The sequence below is a fragment of the Prorops nasuta genome, unplaced genomic scaffold (assembly GCF_024137725.1).
Source record: "Prorops nasuta isolate Cenicafe-Biocafe unplaced genomic scaffold, Cenicafe_Pnas_1.2 PNAS00119, whole genome shotgun sequence".
Taxonomy (NCBI): domain Eukaryota; kingdom Metazoa; phylum Arthropoda; class Insecta; order Hymenoptera; family Bethylidae; genus Prorops; species Prorops nasuta.
Genome location: NW_027116916.1, coordinates 89,066 through 107,717, shown reverse-complemented (window position 1 = coordinate 107,717; position 18,652 = coordinate 89,066). Strand labels below are relative to the sequence as shown.

The window sequence follows — 18,652 nt, the reverse complement described above, 5'->3', positions numbered from 1 at the left end:
GAAATAACAGCCGGGTTTTAGAGGGATTTATGAACTTGCTTTTTACAAATTAAACAAACTTAGCGACATTCGTGATTTTTCCGGTCGGTACGGATTTAACGATTTTTACAATAAATAATACTTATTCTATATCTGTATCCATGTGGAAATGTGTGTAAAGAAATCTGATAAAGTTTTCTCTGGACATAAACAAAACGATAAAGTCACGAATCAAGATTTTTATAGAAATAACTTTACACGATGCTTATATACCATATATTTATCGCTGAGTGGTAGGTTTTTCAAGGTTTTCACGTCCGATACGATGAAACTATAAGTACTGGCAAGCTACTTATTTCCTCGATGATCTTTTTTTGACCGTTCTCCTATCGAGTGTGTTGCTTCTTATATCATTGCTGACACCGCCACTTTCCTGTCAATAGCTAAGCAAAGACCTGGAAAATTTATAGCGGCCACTTAAAACTATCGAGCGACCATTTAGGAGAGACCTTTTTCAAATATTGATAGTCCGTAAGTCTCTCAAAGGAAATACACTCTACTGAATTGCTGAGCTTACCTTGCTCCGCTCATGTCTTTATTAAACTTTCAGCTCGCAAGCTATTTTTATTAAGACCTTTGAAACGTTAGAATTAAAATTCGCGAACAATTTCCTTTGTGTCTTAATGAAAGGTACGACTAGCCCCATGATTTCATAAAGTTCCCATTTTAAAAACAATCGTAGAATGTTAATTTGAAAAAACTTGCGCTCTTAAAAAGCTATATTTGATTCTAGTCCGTCCATCGCGTTGATTTATTACCATAAACGTTACATGAATTCGGAGAATAAAAGTCATTGGGGAATTTAAGGTTGATTTTACCGTAGAACAATATACGTCAGTGGTTTTATTTATTTTTTTACACGAGATTCGGCGAGGGATGGAATCTTCGTATAAGGGTAGAATGGGTTTTCTGGCAAGAATTGGGCGGAGGCGGGTTATCGGATAGCTGCAGAAAGTCGAGCTTGGAGAGAGTATACAGACATTGAAACCGATGAAGCGACTCGGCAAATGGTGGTGCAATCAGGCTGTACCATTGGAAACTTCCTACGTTGCGGTAGATAACGCAAAAAGGGAGAGGCTGGGGCTACTGGGGCCACTGTGGCCCACTGGCATGCCTTGCCATGTCACCCCTGACCCCTCGTCCCTCCCCTCCTGCTCGCTACTCGCACGGACCAGGAAGTTGCTGGTCACGGGCCACCCTGAAGCGTGGAAGCTCGGAGAACCGGAACCTGGGTCAATAAATTCCCCTGATTTCTATATATACTCTCTTAGGCACTTTCGCAAGGCCTATATCTACGTCGCTTATGCCACATGGAATAATATATGCTCTCTGATGATTCTTTCCTCCTCGCATAGCTCCTTTATATACTCTCTTTATAACAACTTCATCTTCCGAAGTAGCCTTTCGGGCATGCTTCGTAAGATAAAACTATATATATATATATATATATATATGTATGTATGCCCGGTGACAAAAGAGCAACCTTGAAATTCACTCCACGAGAATAATCCTCTTCTCACGTGAACACGCCCATATACTCCCATGAATATTATGTATCTAGTCGATATACGGTCGCGATCTCCCCACCCCACCTATATACCCTATCCCCTGCAGACTTTAACCGGATTAGCACAATATCATATAAATCGTCGGTCCAACGCTTTATCGTTTATTGTTCTTTTGTATTAACAGCAATGCTGAATCGCGGCTTCGCTATAGACAAATTTTTTTATTTTTCAAGCGGGATCCTTGTTAATAACGGGTCCATAGTATTTATTCGTTACAATTTATTCACTAATCCTTTCTTCTTTGTAAATGTAGCTTTTAGACTGCAGATATCGTTTGTTAAATTATATTTACGTTTGAGAGCGCGAGTGAAGTTGAAATTCATAGACCAGAGGGAAATTTTCGAATGATATTTGCGGTGCTTTTACGGATAGATGATCCCGATTATCGAGTATAATCGCGGCTCTATATAGGAGGAGCAAGAGCAAGGAGTGGTTTCCGCAAGGTTTCTACGATACCATTATCTCGGGCTAAGGTCGAGTCATATCGCTAGTTAAATGGGGCAGGCAATTATTGTCAGAAGACTGAATGCAATTTCAAAACGCGTCGCAGGAATAGCAAAACTCGCGCAACAGCGAAATTTTGCCCCCTTCCTCGACTCCATCCACAAACCTATTTAATTATTCTTGCCCCATTATTCTACTCTTTTTTCTGCGTACCCATTCTTATACCGACGACGCGACGCTTTCCCATCCTACGAACCCCTAGCCCAACAATCTCTGATTATTTTCCCAATTAAACAAGAGTTTCTAAAGAGCGCAGTGAAAAACTCAAATATTGGCCAGACGTACTTAGGAGATTATTTTTTGTTTGTCCAGGCGATAAAAATTCTGAAAAATTCCTGGCCAAAGTTTCTCGCTAAAAACCGAAGAATATTCCTTCGCGGAAAGATATTGGTAATTGATAATTAATGAAGGGAATTTTGAAAATTTAATTAAAACTTCACTAGTAAATTCGAAGTTTCGGTAGTTTTCTTTATAAGGCGCTCTCAAATATTTACTGTCCACGGAGTGACGACAAGTTACTTCGGGGCTTATTAAAACGCCGCGCGAGCTAACTGAATTAAAAAGTAATGCGGGACCATTAAAGTTCGATGCCGTATTAAAACGGAACGTTTGGTTCGCGGTACTATATCGAAGAAGGTGAAGGTTCACCTGTGGGAGTTAAGAGGGATAAGTGGAGGTTGAAACCATATCGGGCAATGGATAGTCAAATTACCCGAATGGAAGTTTAGTACTGTAAATTATTTCGTAATACGAGCACCGATGCGGTAGCGATCATGGCTAGTTTTCCCTATCGTTTAATCATACCCCATATATGCACATATAGGCTTGATCAATCTCTTAACGCACGCGTTGTGATTGATCATAATCAAACCTTTACACCGGAGCATTATTCTTCCTTCGACAATAACCAATAGGAGAAAAACATATATGCACAATCATGATCCATCGCGTCAACATACATCAGACACTAATTTGAAATCATAAAAATGTGCAAGCTGTGTAATGTATATAGAATCATAAAAATGTAGCTAGAAGGTTTACGATTGCAAGTTTCGTGCAATAAAAAGGACCGTACGTTAGCCATTTTCTCGGTTTATATAATAGCGTCGGAGAAAACAATGTCACTCCAGCCAGTAGAGCGCGAGTGGTGCGAGTGGAGCGGTGGAGCGAGCGGAGGTTTTTTCGAACATCGATGTATCGCGACTTGAATTACGAAAGGACAAAGAAGACATTTGTTGGGCGGATGGGATGGGAGGAAGTAAAAGAGTGGCCATTTTGCAATTTTCTCGCAAACGTCGTATATTTAAAGGATAAAAAGGGTAGGAACGGCGGTGCACTTGGCTGCTTTTACAGACACCGAGGCACGGTCAATATACGTATAAGTGACAGTATATGGGCAATCATCTGCAGGAATATGGGGCGAAAACAAAAGAGTTTCTCGTTCACAAATTACATGATGCGTACTAGAGCCGATGATGCTATTCTCCGATTCTCATTCAGTCAGGTTAAAAGAGAGATGTTCTACTGCATACAACTTCACGTGGAAGTTTCGTGCTCCCAAGGCTGAATGCACATCTCCATTTCGCCTCGTTGCAATATTTAAACTTGAATTCCAGATGGCTCGTGATTTTCAGAACTCGTTCTCTCTCTCTCTCTCTCTTGGCTGCTGCTGCTACTGCTTTCATACGAATCAATAAACTAGCAAAGCTCGCAACACAATTTGCTTCATTCGTAATTAATTGTTGAATTTCTGTCAAGAGATATCAATTTAAACAATAATGGGTGGGGTAGTATATATAGATATATAATATTATAGATATAGCGAGAAGCAGAAAATTGTCATTTGCAAAATTCACTCTATATTACATATATATATATATATATATCCACCTGTAATCCATTTTCGTGCTTCGTTAATAATAAAGTGATTCTACGGGATAGAATGATTGTTACTTGAATGATTGTAGCCGTTTCGAAAGTAAAGTGAGGGGGAGGGGGGAGGCTATAAGAGGAATGGGGCGACTTGAATCCCCAGCTTTGCGAAGATGGAACGAAACGTGATCCTGAACTATTCTTCGACCTTTTTTCAAGACCATTCCCTGCCGTAGTTAGGTTTTTCACCGTGCTTTTTCGCTGAACATTCGTTTTTTAATGATGCCTATTCTACTCGATTCCATCTAGCCCCATATATCGATTTCTCTTTTCAAAAATCCACGCCAGGCTAAAAGCTCAAGCGATATTCCACACTTCGTGCAATTCCTGTTTAACCTTCTCCACTGGCGCTTTCAAATGACTTTCATTCACTAGTCTCAATATCCCTTGGTAGTAGTTAATATCCCTAAGAGATTAGACGCTTATCGATGATTTAGAGAAAATTTAGCTAAAAGCTGAATTTCGCAGGACGAAATTCAGCGTTTTGGACTTTGACACAGGTGGAAGAAGACGTGTGGCGTGTGTAGGTATATGTAGTTGAAGATTGTGGGCCGAAAAGGAGAAGCTGGAGAAGTGGGTCGTTCGGGTCGTTCGAGTCGTTACTTCGCCGCGCCTAAGCAAAAGTGGTGAGAAAAAGAAGCCCGATGATATTAATGGTATGGCGCGGCCGAGGCAGAATGTAGGAAGACATTTTATACGAGCCAGAAATGGCCAGACAATGCCCGGCAATAAACTTGGCACAGAAAAGGGCTAGATAAAATTGCGCTCTATAAAAAGCTGTCTGGGAGTGATTTGTCGCCGGATCACACAGAAGCGCATCGCTATTTCCTGGAGCGCCCAACCTAGACGTTCTACCGAAACAAACTTTTCGAGTATTAACTGAGTTATAGCGCGGAACGGGTTTACATCTTCCTCCCAAAGTCAATCCATTGATTTCTTTCCGCGTCATTCCATCTTTAATACGACACATTTCTCAACTCTTTTCAGGCACAGTCTCTCCTTAATCATAAAGAGAAAAATCGTTAATATGTTTTAGATACGGTATTTGAGTTTTCCATTTCCCTCCTTTTTTTTGTATCAATAATCTTTTTTCTAATAGTTAACAAGAAACCATTATAACGCAGCCTACGTGATGTAAAGATAAGTTTTATGCTTTTCGTGACATCGTTATTATTTATATTCCTACCGAAATGCTGTAATATATTCCTCTCTTGAAAATCCATTAGATACTCTTAGGGAATAATGTGTAAAGATAAAATAGTTATTGCTAATAACTTATCCTACTTTCGACTTATCAGGGCATGTGCAATTTATAAGCTGAGTTTATAGCCGTCAGTCGTTATCACTATTAACTAATTAGATTATATTATCTTTTCTTAGTTATATTTTTATTCAATAAAGTTTAACTCGATGAATATTTCAAGAGAGAAAAAATGACAAGTGTTGTAAGTTAAAATTTACAGTCAAACCGCAATTTTACTTTACAATAATTCCTTATTCAATTTCATTTGAATACATTCGTGTCTTAATCAATTTTCGTGACACGTTTAGTAACGTAATAATTTTTCAGTAAGTCTTCATTCACATTAATGTCTAATGAATTTTAATAAGAAATGAAGGAGTAATAAAAGATGAAAAGGTTCAAAGGTTTCATTGACTTTATATATATCTATGCGATAACCGAAAAGATCCGCTTTGACATAAATAGATAAATCACATCTTATCGTAACAAAAATTCATTAAAAGTTTGAATACAGTCTTTTGTGCCAGTCAACAGAGTTCTTTTATTTTTAGTGTATTTAGGTGATCACTGAGCTGTATAAGGCTTGCTTCTATGTTTACTTTATTTTGGGAAAAACTTTTAATTGTGTGTACTAGCAAGTAATTAAAATTCAAGTTCCTCATTTTGTTTATTAGTAAGCAGAAAAAAATCACATATAACGAATTGATATATTAGGTTTTTCGTCTTGAAAATGCTTTACTTATAATATCATCGTAGTTATTTAGTCGATGATGGAAATCCTATACTCGTTTAATGACTTAAGGAGCTAGAACTAATTGCATGTGATACACGAAGAGGAGCTTCTAGAAAATAGAAGAGAATTTAACAGTGTCAATAGTGTCAATAATCCAGAAGGATCCTGAGATTCAAAATGGCCAACCCTTCTTCTAATTATCTCCTAACAGCACAATCGCTTCATTCCTAGTACTGTTGCATACTGCTTTACAAGGGTAACTTAGTTTCTAACCCTTCTCATCCCCCATGTAGCTCCTTCATAAAGTTTTGCTCTACAAATTAATTGAAAACGAACTTTGTACTACAAATTAGCTTTGTTATGAACGAAATTAACAAGATGGTCAAAACATTGACAGTTAATGGTACGTGCGAAAAGGTATTTTGATAAACTGATCAATCGATTCGAAAGACTAACTGATGAAAATTGGTTGAATTATATTTAAGATCGTTTTGGGATTTGAAGTGAAAGAGGATAGAGATGACTGAAATCTGTGGTAGAGTCGATTATCATGATATGAAACTGAGAGAGTGACAGATCATATCGGAGTGCATATCCGTCGTGTGTTATCGTCACTGTATGAGTTTCAAACGTAGAGTGACCAACGTTCGGAATTTACTGGACTACCGTAATATCTATAGTAGTAGCATATTCGACGTTATCGGATCGACTCGTGCAACAATGGAAAATCATTTTTGGATCAAAAATTTCCTCTGCAACAATGGGAAAAAATTCTTCTCAAAATCCTCAAGGAATTTACGAAGATGCTTCCAGTAGCCCTCGAGGAAAATAGTTAATAAAAACTACCCTTGGGATATCGAAAAGATAATATAGCAATTTCATTGAAAGTTTCGATGAAAGCTTGACCGCTGTTTGAAAATATTCTTTTAGATATATTTACTGGTATGTAGATATATATAGATATGCTATAGGTATATATCGATATGATATGACGCAAGGGGAAGCACTATAGAAGTTGATCGAGTTCGTTTTACAGTTTGCTGTCACGCATTTCTGAAACGTCGAAGTAGAATCAACAGGAACAGCTGGAAAAGAAGCGTTACCTATTTCTACTTATTCTTATTCTTGCTCCCTTTCACATTCTTCTCTCAGCGAAGGTCCCTTCGATATTCTTAAATTGTCAAGCATGACCAAACTCTCTCATTCTTCTTCCTCCATATACCAAATCCTTGATAACAATTTCATCCCCAAATACCCATCTTTCCATATTCCTGGATGGATAATAAAGTTACGTTTCTACTCCGCAAAGCAGCGATTTCTCCATTCGTTCAAACTATTACCAATTCCCAACTCCATCAGGCCGTGCCTTCCGTACGCCCTGAATAAATCGTTATCCTGGCTAAATCAGGCGAAAGCTTATAAGTAAATTCTCACACGATTGCCACGAGACTTTCCCTGGAAGGTACTTTGCGTCTTGCAATAGCCCTTCCAATAGTACCGCTTCAATTATTTACAGTCCGGCGCTTTTGTTGTTAATTCTTTACGCTATTTTGCAGCAAGAATGCGCACAGGGCGAATACTAAGAATGTAAATCGTGAATGACGATAAATCATTGATTCCTATCGTGGCGAAGAAGATTGTGAAATATTCTTATAAAGGAAAGCAGGTCAAATGGCTGAATGCTCGTGGATTCTTCATCTCCGTTGGAATTTTCTTTCGCCACGCGTGTATCAAAATGATATAGACGCTCGCTGCGTTCGCTGCACATTTACATGTATCCGCGCTGCCGCTGCGTTGCTCCGATCCTATATATGTATATACGGTTGCAAAAGAGCAAACTGGATTCTCGCTTCGGATCGCATGACATTTGCGGTTTCGATTTTTCATAGGCCATTTGTTTCCGGCCGAGCGTTACTCGCGGTTTGCCAGAGAAATCTTCTTCAACCCTCGGGACCGATCCAGTCATTATGGCCAGCGATTTGTCAATGTTTGCCGCATTTCGATATTTTCTCGTTATCCACCCTTCAACCCCTCTTTCTCCCATTTTATCACGCCTTTACTTATACAAATCGTCGAATCTCTTTCGGATCGTAAATATCAGCCAAATACCTCCCTTACCAATACAACCGTAATCAATGAATTTCTTTTCTTCTCTTCCTCATAAATACTCACGATGCACCCTTTGATTGAAACAGATTTCACAAAAGTTCTGATTGCAGCCGTTTATCGGTCTCTCTCTCTCTCTCTCTCTCTCTCTCTCTCTCTCGCTCTTATACATGTAAAATTTACTATGATGAAATTCATGTTAAACATTTATGACGTTGAGGTATTTTGCCAGACGCATTCAATTTCGCGTAGCAATAATTTACATAGCATGCTATTTTTACCGCAATATTACCCAAGCGCCATGTACGTTTCTCGCATGAGAATTTTGTCACTGGATTCTGGATCGAACCATGTGACAAGAAAAACGAACGGCGTACTATAAAATTAGCAATTACCAGGCATCAAAAACAATTGATGTTGATGGGGAATATTGCGAAGGGACTCATAATATGGCTTTGGGGATATATTATTTCCCGTGCGTTCGTTTTCACATTTAGATATACCAAATTCCGAATAATATATAACTAAATGAAGACATTACAGTAAGTATTTCTAATTAGCTTGCATTATTCGATAAATTCATCAATACTGGTATTTAATTATACGCATTTTTTCATTTATTTCATATGTTAATTCTGTGGCAAAAGAAATTTCCATTTTCGTCAGATGTTTAATTATGAAATAGTCGAGCTAGCGTAGTGCCGGACAGCCGAGAGAGACTAATTGTTAAATGAGTTTCGCTTTTTTCGGAAATTGAATCAGTTGTTCGCGACTCCCTGGAGCTTACAAAGTATTTTCTTTTTTATTTTTTCAACCCTTTATTTATCTTGGCAGAGAGAAAAAAATCTATTTTCAGATAAGGAACGACTTTGAATGAGTACGCGGTAGCATGGTCGAGAATGGAAATAAGGTTTAATTAAAAACAGTTTAATTAGTTCAATCCCTTGGACAGTGGAGAAGCAAGTGGTTGTATTTTTTTTCATGTTACTGCCAGTGCCGGCTGGTTAGCTTTATCGTATGAATGTATATCTTTTAGAGACACTCAGTGCTCGCACTTTGTAAATCTTTCGGATAATAAACTAATTACGACGGTAAACTTCCATATCTGCTTCACAAAAGACATTTTTACGCAGTTTCATAAACTGCTGCAAACAAGTATACATACATTTGGAATATGTCTTCTGGTCAGAGAGAAAAATGTGACCATCGCAGAACATGGGTATAAAATAAAAAATAATAATGAGAGGGATGAGATTCGTAGCGATAGATACGAATAATTCTATACGAAAGAAACGGGAGAAGGCTTACAGGAAGTGCTGTAAACATATGCATAGTGATCATTGCAGATTTTGTTTTTTACTTTATAGTAAAACGCCATCAAAGATGAAAGCATGGAAATTTAATTGATATAATACAAGCGGAAAGATATTTTTTAATGGTTCGTAAAGTACAGCAGCTGTAGTTGGTGAAATAAACTTGGAAATAAAGTCTCGCGAGCTTGACGAAATTGAAAAAGGCCTCGGGAGACTTGTGGGACGACCTCGAGGTCTCTCGACATTAACCCTTAACCAGTAGTAGGAAGTGGCAGTAGAAGAAACCTACATATGTACCTACACCGAGCTAGAAATGGGATGCGGGTGTTTCTACCTATTTTACCTTTGTCCTAATCCCCATGGACGCCATTTGAACTCAGCTGAAACGAAAAGTATTATAAAAGTGCCGCATACCACGATTTACACCACGCTTCTACAAACTCATGATAATAAATGCTGAAAGTCTGCACACTATAATATATTACATTGAAATTTTGTCACCACTTTGAAATTTCCTTCCAATCGTAAACTTCAAATTTTAATCGAGTTGCTCATTCTCCATCGACGTGCAATACATTACACGGGTGAACTTGCATGGTTATTTTTACATCAACAGGATTACCGCAAAAAAGAAAATGTTGAAAATCTAATTTTTACAGTCTGTAAATTTTTTCAGGGAAGACTTTTATTGAGCTGCGTAAATGAAAAACAGCTATCTTTTTAGCGTATGAAGGTATATACCTGCACAAGCATGATCCGCGGCTTGGTACTGAAGAATATAAACTCGTATACCCACCCTAGAATTTTATGACATGCCGTCGACATCGACGTTCATTCAACCCCAGACTAGATGACGCTCAGACTCCGGCTCGTTTTACTTACCGATCTGATATCATAAGAATCCTTCTAGTAGTATAGCTTTAACATTATACTATGAAAATCTTTCTTGTCATTGATGAGTAAAATTCATATCGAGAAGAATGCAATACAAAGAATTTTATCATTATACTTTGAACAAATATCACATAGGTAACTAATTTTGCATCGTTATATTAAATTTCTTAGTAATTTGTAAACCTAAAATTGATATTTGCATATGTAAAATTGGAAGAAATAAATAGAGGAAAAGATAAAGAAAGAATAGAAATTTTTGGACGTACAGGCCTGAGTGTACTTAGAATTTAGAACAATCGGAGTTGGTGTTGAAGCAGTAGCCACAGAGAGCAGCAGGGTTTGCGCTAGGCAATGGATAGTGTGGTGTGCGTCTGCAAGTCGTCTGCTGCAGATCCGTAGAGAAAATTTGTAAACCAACACCACCCCTGCAGCATACTCGTTTGCCGAACAAACCACATCAACTGTACATTCGCAATAGAGCTCCACGCACTCCAGAGAATTTTGAGGTTTGCAACATGCCTGCAGCAGAGCCATATACGTAACTTCCCTTATCAAAAAAATAACTCAGAAACTAATACATTTAAACAATATCCCAAACTATTCTCTTAAATATACAGCACAATTTAATAAATTTTCATTCCTATTACGTATAGTACTTTGCAGATAGCTCAGATAAAGTTTGGCGAAGCTTCAACATAAAACGATTCTGAAATAAAACTTTTCGTGTGGAGGAAATAATTATTTTCCTTTTCTGGTAGCAAAAGTTTGAAAGTCTGAAAAATTGGTGAGAAGAGAATAAAAGGACGAGTACATGATTTCCCGTAATCGACGAGATTCTCACGTATCTCTCGGTGTATTCTCAGGTAAAATAATCATGTGGAAATATTTCTATGGCTGTTAATAAGATAAGGAAGGCATATTAAAGGATATGTGTGCGAGTCTCTTCTTGTTGACATTGCTGGTTTTACGGTTAATTGAGCCAGGAGTACAAGACCCAATATAGGAGTAGGTTGTACTCGATATCGCACGAACTTGCTCATGAATATTTAAACCAACCTAATATTCCCATTTATTACCAATAATTCTGCTGTTCTAAATACTAATAATCATAATTTTTGCCATTTGCACTAAACACAAAACATTCGTTATATTTTACGCAAACTTGTCAAATTTTCCTCAATCCTGCGAAATATAAGGTGACTTTTAAAAACTTAATTATAGGTTTATACCTTTATAAAGCAAGATATTTAAAAGGTTAATTTTTTAGCAGCAAAACTATTTTAACGAATAACGTTCGTAAGAGGTACTTTTTAGCCAGATCAAAGTGGAATGTCACAAATTCCTTTACAGAAGAATGGTGAACCGAGCCCTTTCGAGTAACTGTGAAACGTAGTTTGAAAAGAATTTATATACATTGGATAAAAGCAAATAAAGGAACATATAAGGATAGTCGGTCTTATTTTTGTAAAAAGCATCTGGTTAATCGTGCTAGGTTACACTTAATGCACGCGACCATGCGAAATGAAATGGGATGGAGGGGATGGCAGAGAATGGGATTCTCGACAACAGTGCGCGAGATGTGATTAGATCCAGAATGTTCGATTGCGATTGCTATATCAGAAAGGTCACCAACCCATAGAGCTTTCATCGGCTTTCACGCCGTTAATTACCGGTGAAACATTGCTGGTACGTGCCAGCTTCTTGTCACCTTCCACTCTCTCTCTCATACACACACACACACACATATAAGTACAGTGGAACTTTGTCCCGGATGGAACCTGACCATCCCACCCCTTTCTTCCTTCAGAAGAGAGAGATTCCCGTGTTATATATCCCGCATCCAGTTTCAGTTGGCGCGATAAACCAACCCGCGAAGCCTGCAGGATTACAATTGGAATTCAACTCCCATTATTTTCCCTTTTTTGCCTATCGGCCTTGTCAAAGGGTCAATGAACCTCTTCTCAGTTTCATCGGGAAACTTGTCTAATTTCTTTCCGCGACAAGAGCTCCATCGCTTCTCACACTTTAAAATCCCTCCCCATTCATCCCACGACTGCCTCCACCTTTTACCATCAACCATGAGAGAGTCGCAGAAGTATTCTGAAATCTATACTCATTTCCTTATTCTTACCTTTCTGCAGATTTTCTCAACTCTGCTGTTAATTCAGCCATTAAATTAAATATTCATTCGAAATGGAAGAAAAAGGAAATACAATGGTGCATTTCTTTCATTAGGTCAAGAGGAACAATCGATTGTAAGGCTATTAATTAACAACCACTTGGATATTGATTGAGTATTATGCAAGTTTAAAAGTAATTAGAACAAGAGATGGTGGAGATATTTGTGATAAAAGTGATTGTCCGTTCGTTATGGTCGTTTTTCCATGAAAGTGGGAAATTCATTAGATAGCGGAGCCATCTGAATTGCTATGGCCCTTCGAAATAATGAAAAATTCTTTCAAGCGTCATGTCAGGAGGACATATTGCGCACTCCACTTTGAAAGTTGTTTTTTTCTGCTGCACACACCTATTTTTATATGTATGCATCAATTTCTTCCTGTTATCATCACTCAAGTCGTACTACTTTCCCATCGTACTGCTTCTTCATTTTTTACGTTTTCAAATTGTTTTCGGTTCTCGTATTAGAAAGAAAAGTAGAAAAGCAGCAGAACAAAGAAGTCGTCCAACGATACCAAAAGAGCGTGCAAACTTTTTCCAGACTTTTTTTCTTCAGCCCAAAGCAGAACTTATAGTTTTCCCCTGCTTCGGCAAACTCACTTCTGGGTATACCTATTCACCTCGGGGTTCCAATGCGACCAAAAATAAATGCGGAGGTTGCGTATGTCTCGGTCTATTTGATGTAGAAATATTGTTCTTCCGGGACACTTATGGAGAGATAATGAACCCGTAAAAGCTGGAGAGAAAGAGTCGGGGAGAGAAAGTTTTTTTTTAAGATTTAATCAGTTCATTATAACATTTTTCTCATGCGTATATATATACTTGCTGAACTGCTGAAGTAGAGTTCAACCATGAAAGCTATCCGGTAGGGTTTTGCGAAGCCTGAGTATAATGAAGGTGGAATCGACATGCTTTCTGGATATATAATTCCATTTATAAATTTAAAATAGTCAATGTTTTCCATAGTAGATTAAATTACAATTAAATTACTAAAATTTAGATTACGTAATTGCATGTAGCTCCTACCTTTTCTACTGATTATATATAAACTGATGAATTAATTGCAGCGCAAATGATGTGAAAATATTAAAAGATGCTCGAGCGACTAGGAAAATTTACGAGTTACTGAGACAAAGACAGAAAGTATAGGAAGGAAAATGCTGGAGACAATAGAGTATATTTTGTAATTGGTGGGGGAGATTGATTTTACAGTTTTAATCGGGGTAAACGTTAGGACAGAAGATAACGGCGGCAGTTGATCAAGGAGGATCGTGATATGATATCAGTGAGAATGCGATCTTGCCATAAACGAGAAAGGCATTCAAGCCGGATGTGACGGTTGCGGCGTGCATTTTAATGAACTCGCTTTCCCATCTTGTTTTCTAGCGGCGTAAGCTTCTTCGGCGTCGGCGGCGTCGGCGGTGGTAGCGGCGGGGGAGGAGGAGGAGGTGGCGGCGGTGGACGAGTCTGAGGTTAAAACTGAGGCTACAGGGGAGGTGGAGGAGGAGGAGGAGAGGCAGCGGCGGTGGTGGCGGCGGCGGTGGAGATAGAGACGGTGGGGCAAACCGGAACCGGAAATGGCTGCGAGGTGGCTCCTGCTGGCGCTCCTCGCCGCCCACACCGCGGCTCTTCCTGATATCATTAGGATAGGTGAGTATCTTTCCACGTTTTCCCGCGGGAAAGACGTTCTCTTTAGATTCCATGCCGCCCGTTGCACGTTCAGCTACTATAATCCTACCGCCCTCCTATTCGCCAACACCATGATGAATTAGCAGCGATAAATATTTCTTTATACTCTTACCCCGCCTTATCCTGCAGTCCCACAACCCCCTACATAACTTTTCAAGCCCTTTCGACGAAAACCAATCTTTTTTCTTAACTCCCGGCAACGTTCAAAATTATTTTTTCTTTTTTGCACAATTGAAGGAAAATTTGTGCATATAAACAATGAATCTTGATTGTATTCTTGTGAATTTAACCTATCGCGATTACTAATGATAATACAGTTTACGGAGCTTGTATATATAAATATAGGGTTTAAGATTTTCCTAATACTCGAGTAAATTGACGTGCGATAATAAAAGCGTAACAAATAGAGGTTTACGCTAATGGAGTAAAAAATCCGCATCGGATGACCGATTTTTTTTTCTTTTTTGTTTTTTAGAATTCGTTGAATCATGAAAAGCAACATCGACGACGAAGCGGATTAAGGCTATTCATGTTTGTATACATGGATGAGTGGTTGTATGCGCTCATATTGTACTCGTCTTCGTATAGTATAGAATTGTCAACATTATATGGCAAATCAAAACGAATGGGCACTGTTCCGAGCGAGCGGAGTTTAGACGAGATTTTTTTTTGCTCAGACTGTTTATTTTGAAAATATCAGTATGTAGGTAAGGGGGGAGGTCCGAAAGCTGCGACTAATTTTTCCCGATTTCGTGTTCCCGTATATAGATACGTGCACATCGGGTGCGAGTGGATGCTTTAAATATACATGTGGCATACAGTATGTTATTAATCGATGAACTCTCCAGTTACGGTGGAAGCGGTCGCAACCCATGCGATGGGCTAGCCAAATGCTCACGATGCCGTTGGATAAATATTTACGCATGCACGCCACTTTGGAGAATACTAGTAAATACGTACTGAAACGTCACAATACTCGGGACATTGGTTTTTATCGAACGGGATGAAAGATATTCTGGTATAATTTGATATCCTGGAATAAAGAGCTTTCCATTCGTAGAACTTTTATATGAACCTATATATATATATATATATATATGTATAGTACATGGTACCTCGGCAATCTTTCGAAAGCTTGCGTTTTTCGAGTAGCCAGAAGGATGTCCCTAAGAATAAAGGGATAGTCAGCGTTTTCAAAATTCCATACTTAGGCCCAACAAGCTGTCCCTACTTGCCATGGAAAACAATAATCTCAGAATCGTCGTAAATTATTTTCTAATATAATTTTTAGTTAGCTCTTAAAAAGAAGTTTCTTAAAGTATTGCACTGGTCCAGGTGTTTTATTCACGGTAAATATACAGAGGTACTTTGTGGGTTCTTAAGAAACGAGGCTATAAAAAGGGAAGTAATGGGCAACGTTTTTTAATGTATATTAGGGGTCAGGTTGACCATGTGTACCAGTAGGAGTAGTAATTAATTTGAAGTTCGGAGGGGGAATTACTGGCACGGGTAACATTCCGAAACGGTATCAATTAACTGTTTTTGTTTAACCGTAACGAGGCTGTCACTGGCATCGGGTCACACCGAGAGTAGCGTGACAGAGATACTAACGTAGCAGCAAACGCCACGATTCAGCCAGCCAGCCACTAGTTTGAAATAATTCATTAACGATCGATGAATATTCAATTCCCATTGATTCAATGGGCGACAAGAAAAAATTCCCGTTGGCACATCAATCCATCGAATGAAGTCAGTAATTCATTGATTACACTCGTCGTTATAATAGTAGTTTCTTCAAAGTCAGACAAATCGTCATCGCGTTGGCTGTAACGTCAAACCTGAAATATTAATCGATGAGCTGCTTAATTACTGCTATATTATAATGAAGATTGTTCCACGTTCCATTGTCATTAATCAAACTGATCGATCGCAACTAAATTTAAGCGGATTCAGAACTCGACGGGACAAACTGCGATTACTTACAGTCGTAGTAAATAAGTGATCATAACAATAACCAACGTCAATTATCCAATTTGATAACAATCTAGAGTATTACAGTGCACGCAAATATGAACTCTGCAGCGATCTCAAGGAAAGTTTAACCGCCAATATTCGAATTCCTTAATTAACGATAAACAAACTTGGTTCAAACATGATTCGACGTAGAGTGTAACCCCTCGATAAACATTTCGTTTTAAAATGCAGGACTTGCCTGCTAAAAGTATTTGCAAATTAACGAGGTAAGCTTTGATGTCGAATAATTAAGGCGGAACTTTAGAGTGAAGGGGGTGGGGGTAAGAGAACGAGAGAATGGAATTGGAATTGAATTCATGCACTGATATATAACGCGGAGGGAGAGCTTGCGAAAATCTCTGAAAAATACAAAATTATTGGACTGCCTTTTTTGAGTAAAATAATAGCAAAGCTTATAGATCATCATCGAACTATAGGGATCTCCCATACGCCCGTTCGGTCAGCCAAACTACGTGAGATTTGCCCTAGCAGCGTCGGTCATTCTGTTCACCATTTTTCATTCTTTCCCTCTTATTCTCTTTCGCTCCCTCTTCATCTGCCACAAATTCTTTTTTTGGCAATCGCTAATCCCTTGTGTTATTACAGCCATTATTATTGGCACATTGATTAGCGCTGATCCAATGTGACTGGCTTCTTGGTGGAAATTAATCGATAGCCAGCCGCTAACGAGGAGCGTAAATCTATCGGTTAAATTCTATAAATCGTGGAGGCAAGCTGGCGCACGTGGCACTAACTCTTGTTACTTTATGACGAGTGCTGCGTTTAACTCAATTTACGACGCTGATTCTTCACTCGTCCGTACGTGTACCGTCTAATTGCAGTTGAGAACACAGTGCGTGTACTTTGCACTTTCCTTCTAAATTTACCTGTGACAAACGGCGAGCAAACTTTCATATTGTCACTGAAATCATTCTATAAATCTCGGGCGAACGTTCGTTCCTTAATCGACGAACAATAATTTCTCCTTCAAGGGAAAAGAGTACCTATATATAGTAATAGTCGGATGAAATATGGATTAATGCTGCAGGTTAAAGCGTATAATCGTTGGCAAAGGCAGTGCTGGGAGAATTTAAGATTAGCAAGAAATAAGACTATTATCTGTTAAGTCGACGGGAGACGAATATTCATGGAGAGTTTATGTATAAGAGAGTTTTTGAATAACGTGGATGGGCTTTTTATCCGGCATAGGGTGAACCAAGATTTAAGCGAGAGCACCGCAAACGTGGCGAGACGGATCAAGGCTTGCGGTAAAAAATAAGTCCATAAGCATTGCAGAACCGGACCTGTACCTACTTGCTTGTAGTTAAAGTATGAGTAGAAATTATACGTTTAACCACTACACTCTTGTAGGTGTCGGTTAATGCGTGTAAACGTTCCGTTACTTCCTATCTCAGCTTTTACGCTTTTCCTGCAAGAGAGACGTAATGTAAAAAGGGAGACGTTCCCTCTTAGCTTCTCTCCGACAATTCAGCCAATTACCAAGTTGCCAAGGAACATTCTTCAAAAGTTGCCATTAGCATATTTCACTTATTCTTGCAAGTATATTTATATACATGGTGGTCGTTTAAGTCCTGTGCAATCGAGAATCCTAACGAGGATCGAGAATTTTAAGGAAAAAATCCTTTTCAATTTTTTCGAAACATATCTCTAATTAAATAGTAATTATCAATTGAAATTTCCTAATATCGCGGACATCACACTCTGTCTTTAATCGAAGGTAGGTTGATCTGTTTTTTTTTTTCGGTTATTTGTCAAATATACTTGCAAAAATTCCACAAATAGAATTGAAAGGTTCACTTATGACTTTTATCATTAACATAATAATACTAATGAATTGTACGCATTATATATGACATTAGATTTTAGCCATCTGGGAAGAAATTAAGTATAATATTTTATCAAAATCAATCATTTTAAAACTTAAGTAATTCTATAGTATACTAAATTAACAAGCAGCTATATTTACGGAGGTTCTTTTCCAAGTTTTCATTGCCCCTTACCGATCAAATCTAGGTATTAAAGTCCTTTAGGCCTATTAAATTTATGTATTAAAAATAAATGTCAAACTGTGTTTTTATATACCATCCCACAAGAAGCACTCGTCACGTTAGGAGCTTTTATTTTATTCTGCTGGACGACAGATCCAAGCCTATGAATCATTGCGAATTTCTGTCAACGATTACTGCTCACGTATCTATAAGCACGAAGAGACTCATTTCTCAACTGTTGTTTGAATTGCTCACCCAATTTTGCCTTTCTACTAGGCCTTTTAGGCTATAGCCAAACTCTTGCGTATACGCTTCTTAATTTTTACGCATTCACTCCGGACAGTAACACACGACCAGTTGGAATCCGCATCACGGCAATTAATTAATTTGCTTAGCTTAATTATTCATCTTCTCTTAGGCAAATGCCTCCA

The 18,652-nt window shown here is 38.3% G+C and overlaps 1 pseudogene; it reads left to right on the top strand.

Annotated features, from left to right (window-relative positions):
- Window positions 1–13,975: 13,975 nt before the first annotated feature.
- The window catches only part of LOC136784983 (glutamate receptor ionotropic, kainate 2-like), an 85,312-nt pseudogene continuing 80,635 nt past the window's right edge, over window positions 13,976–18,652 (top strand).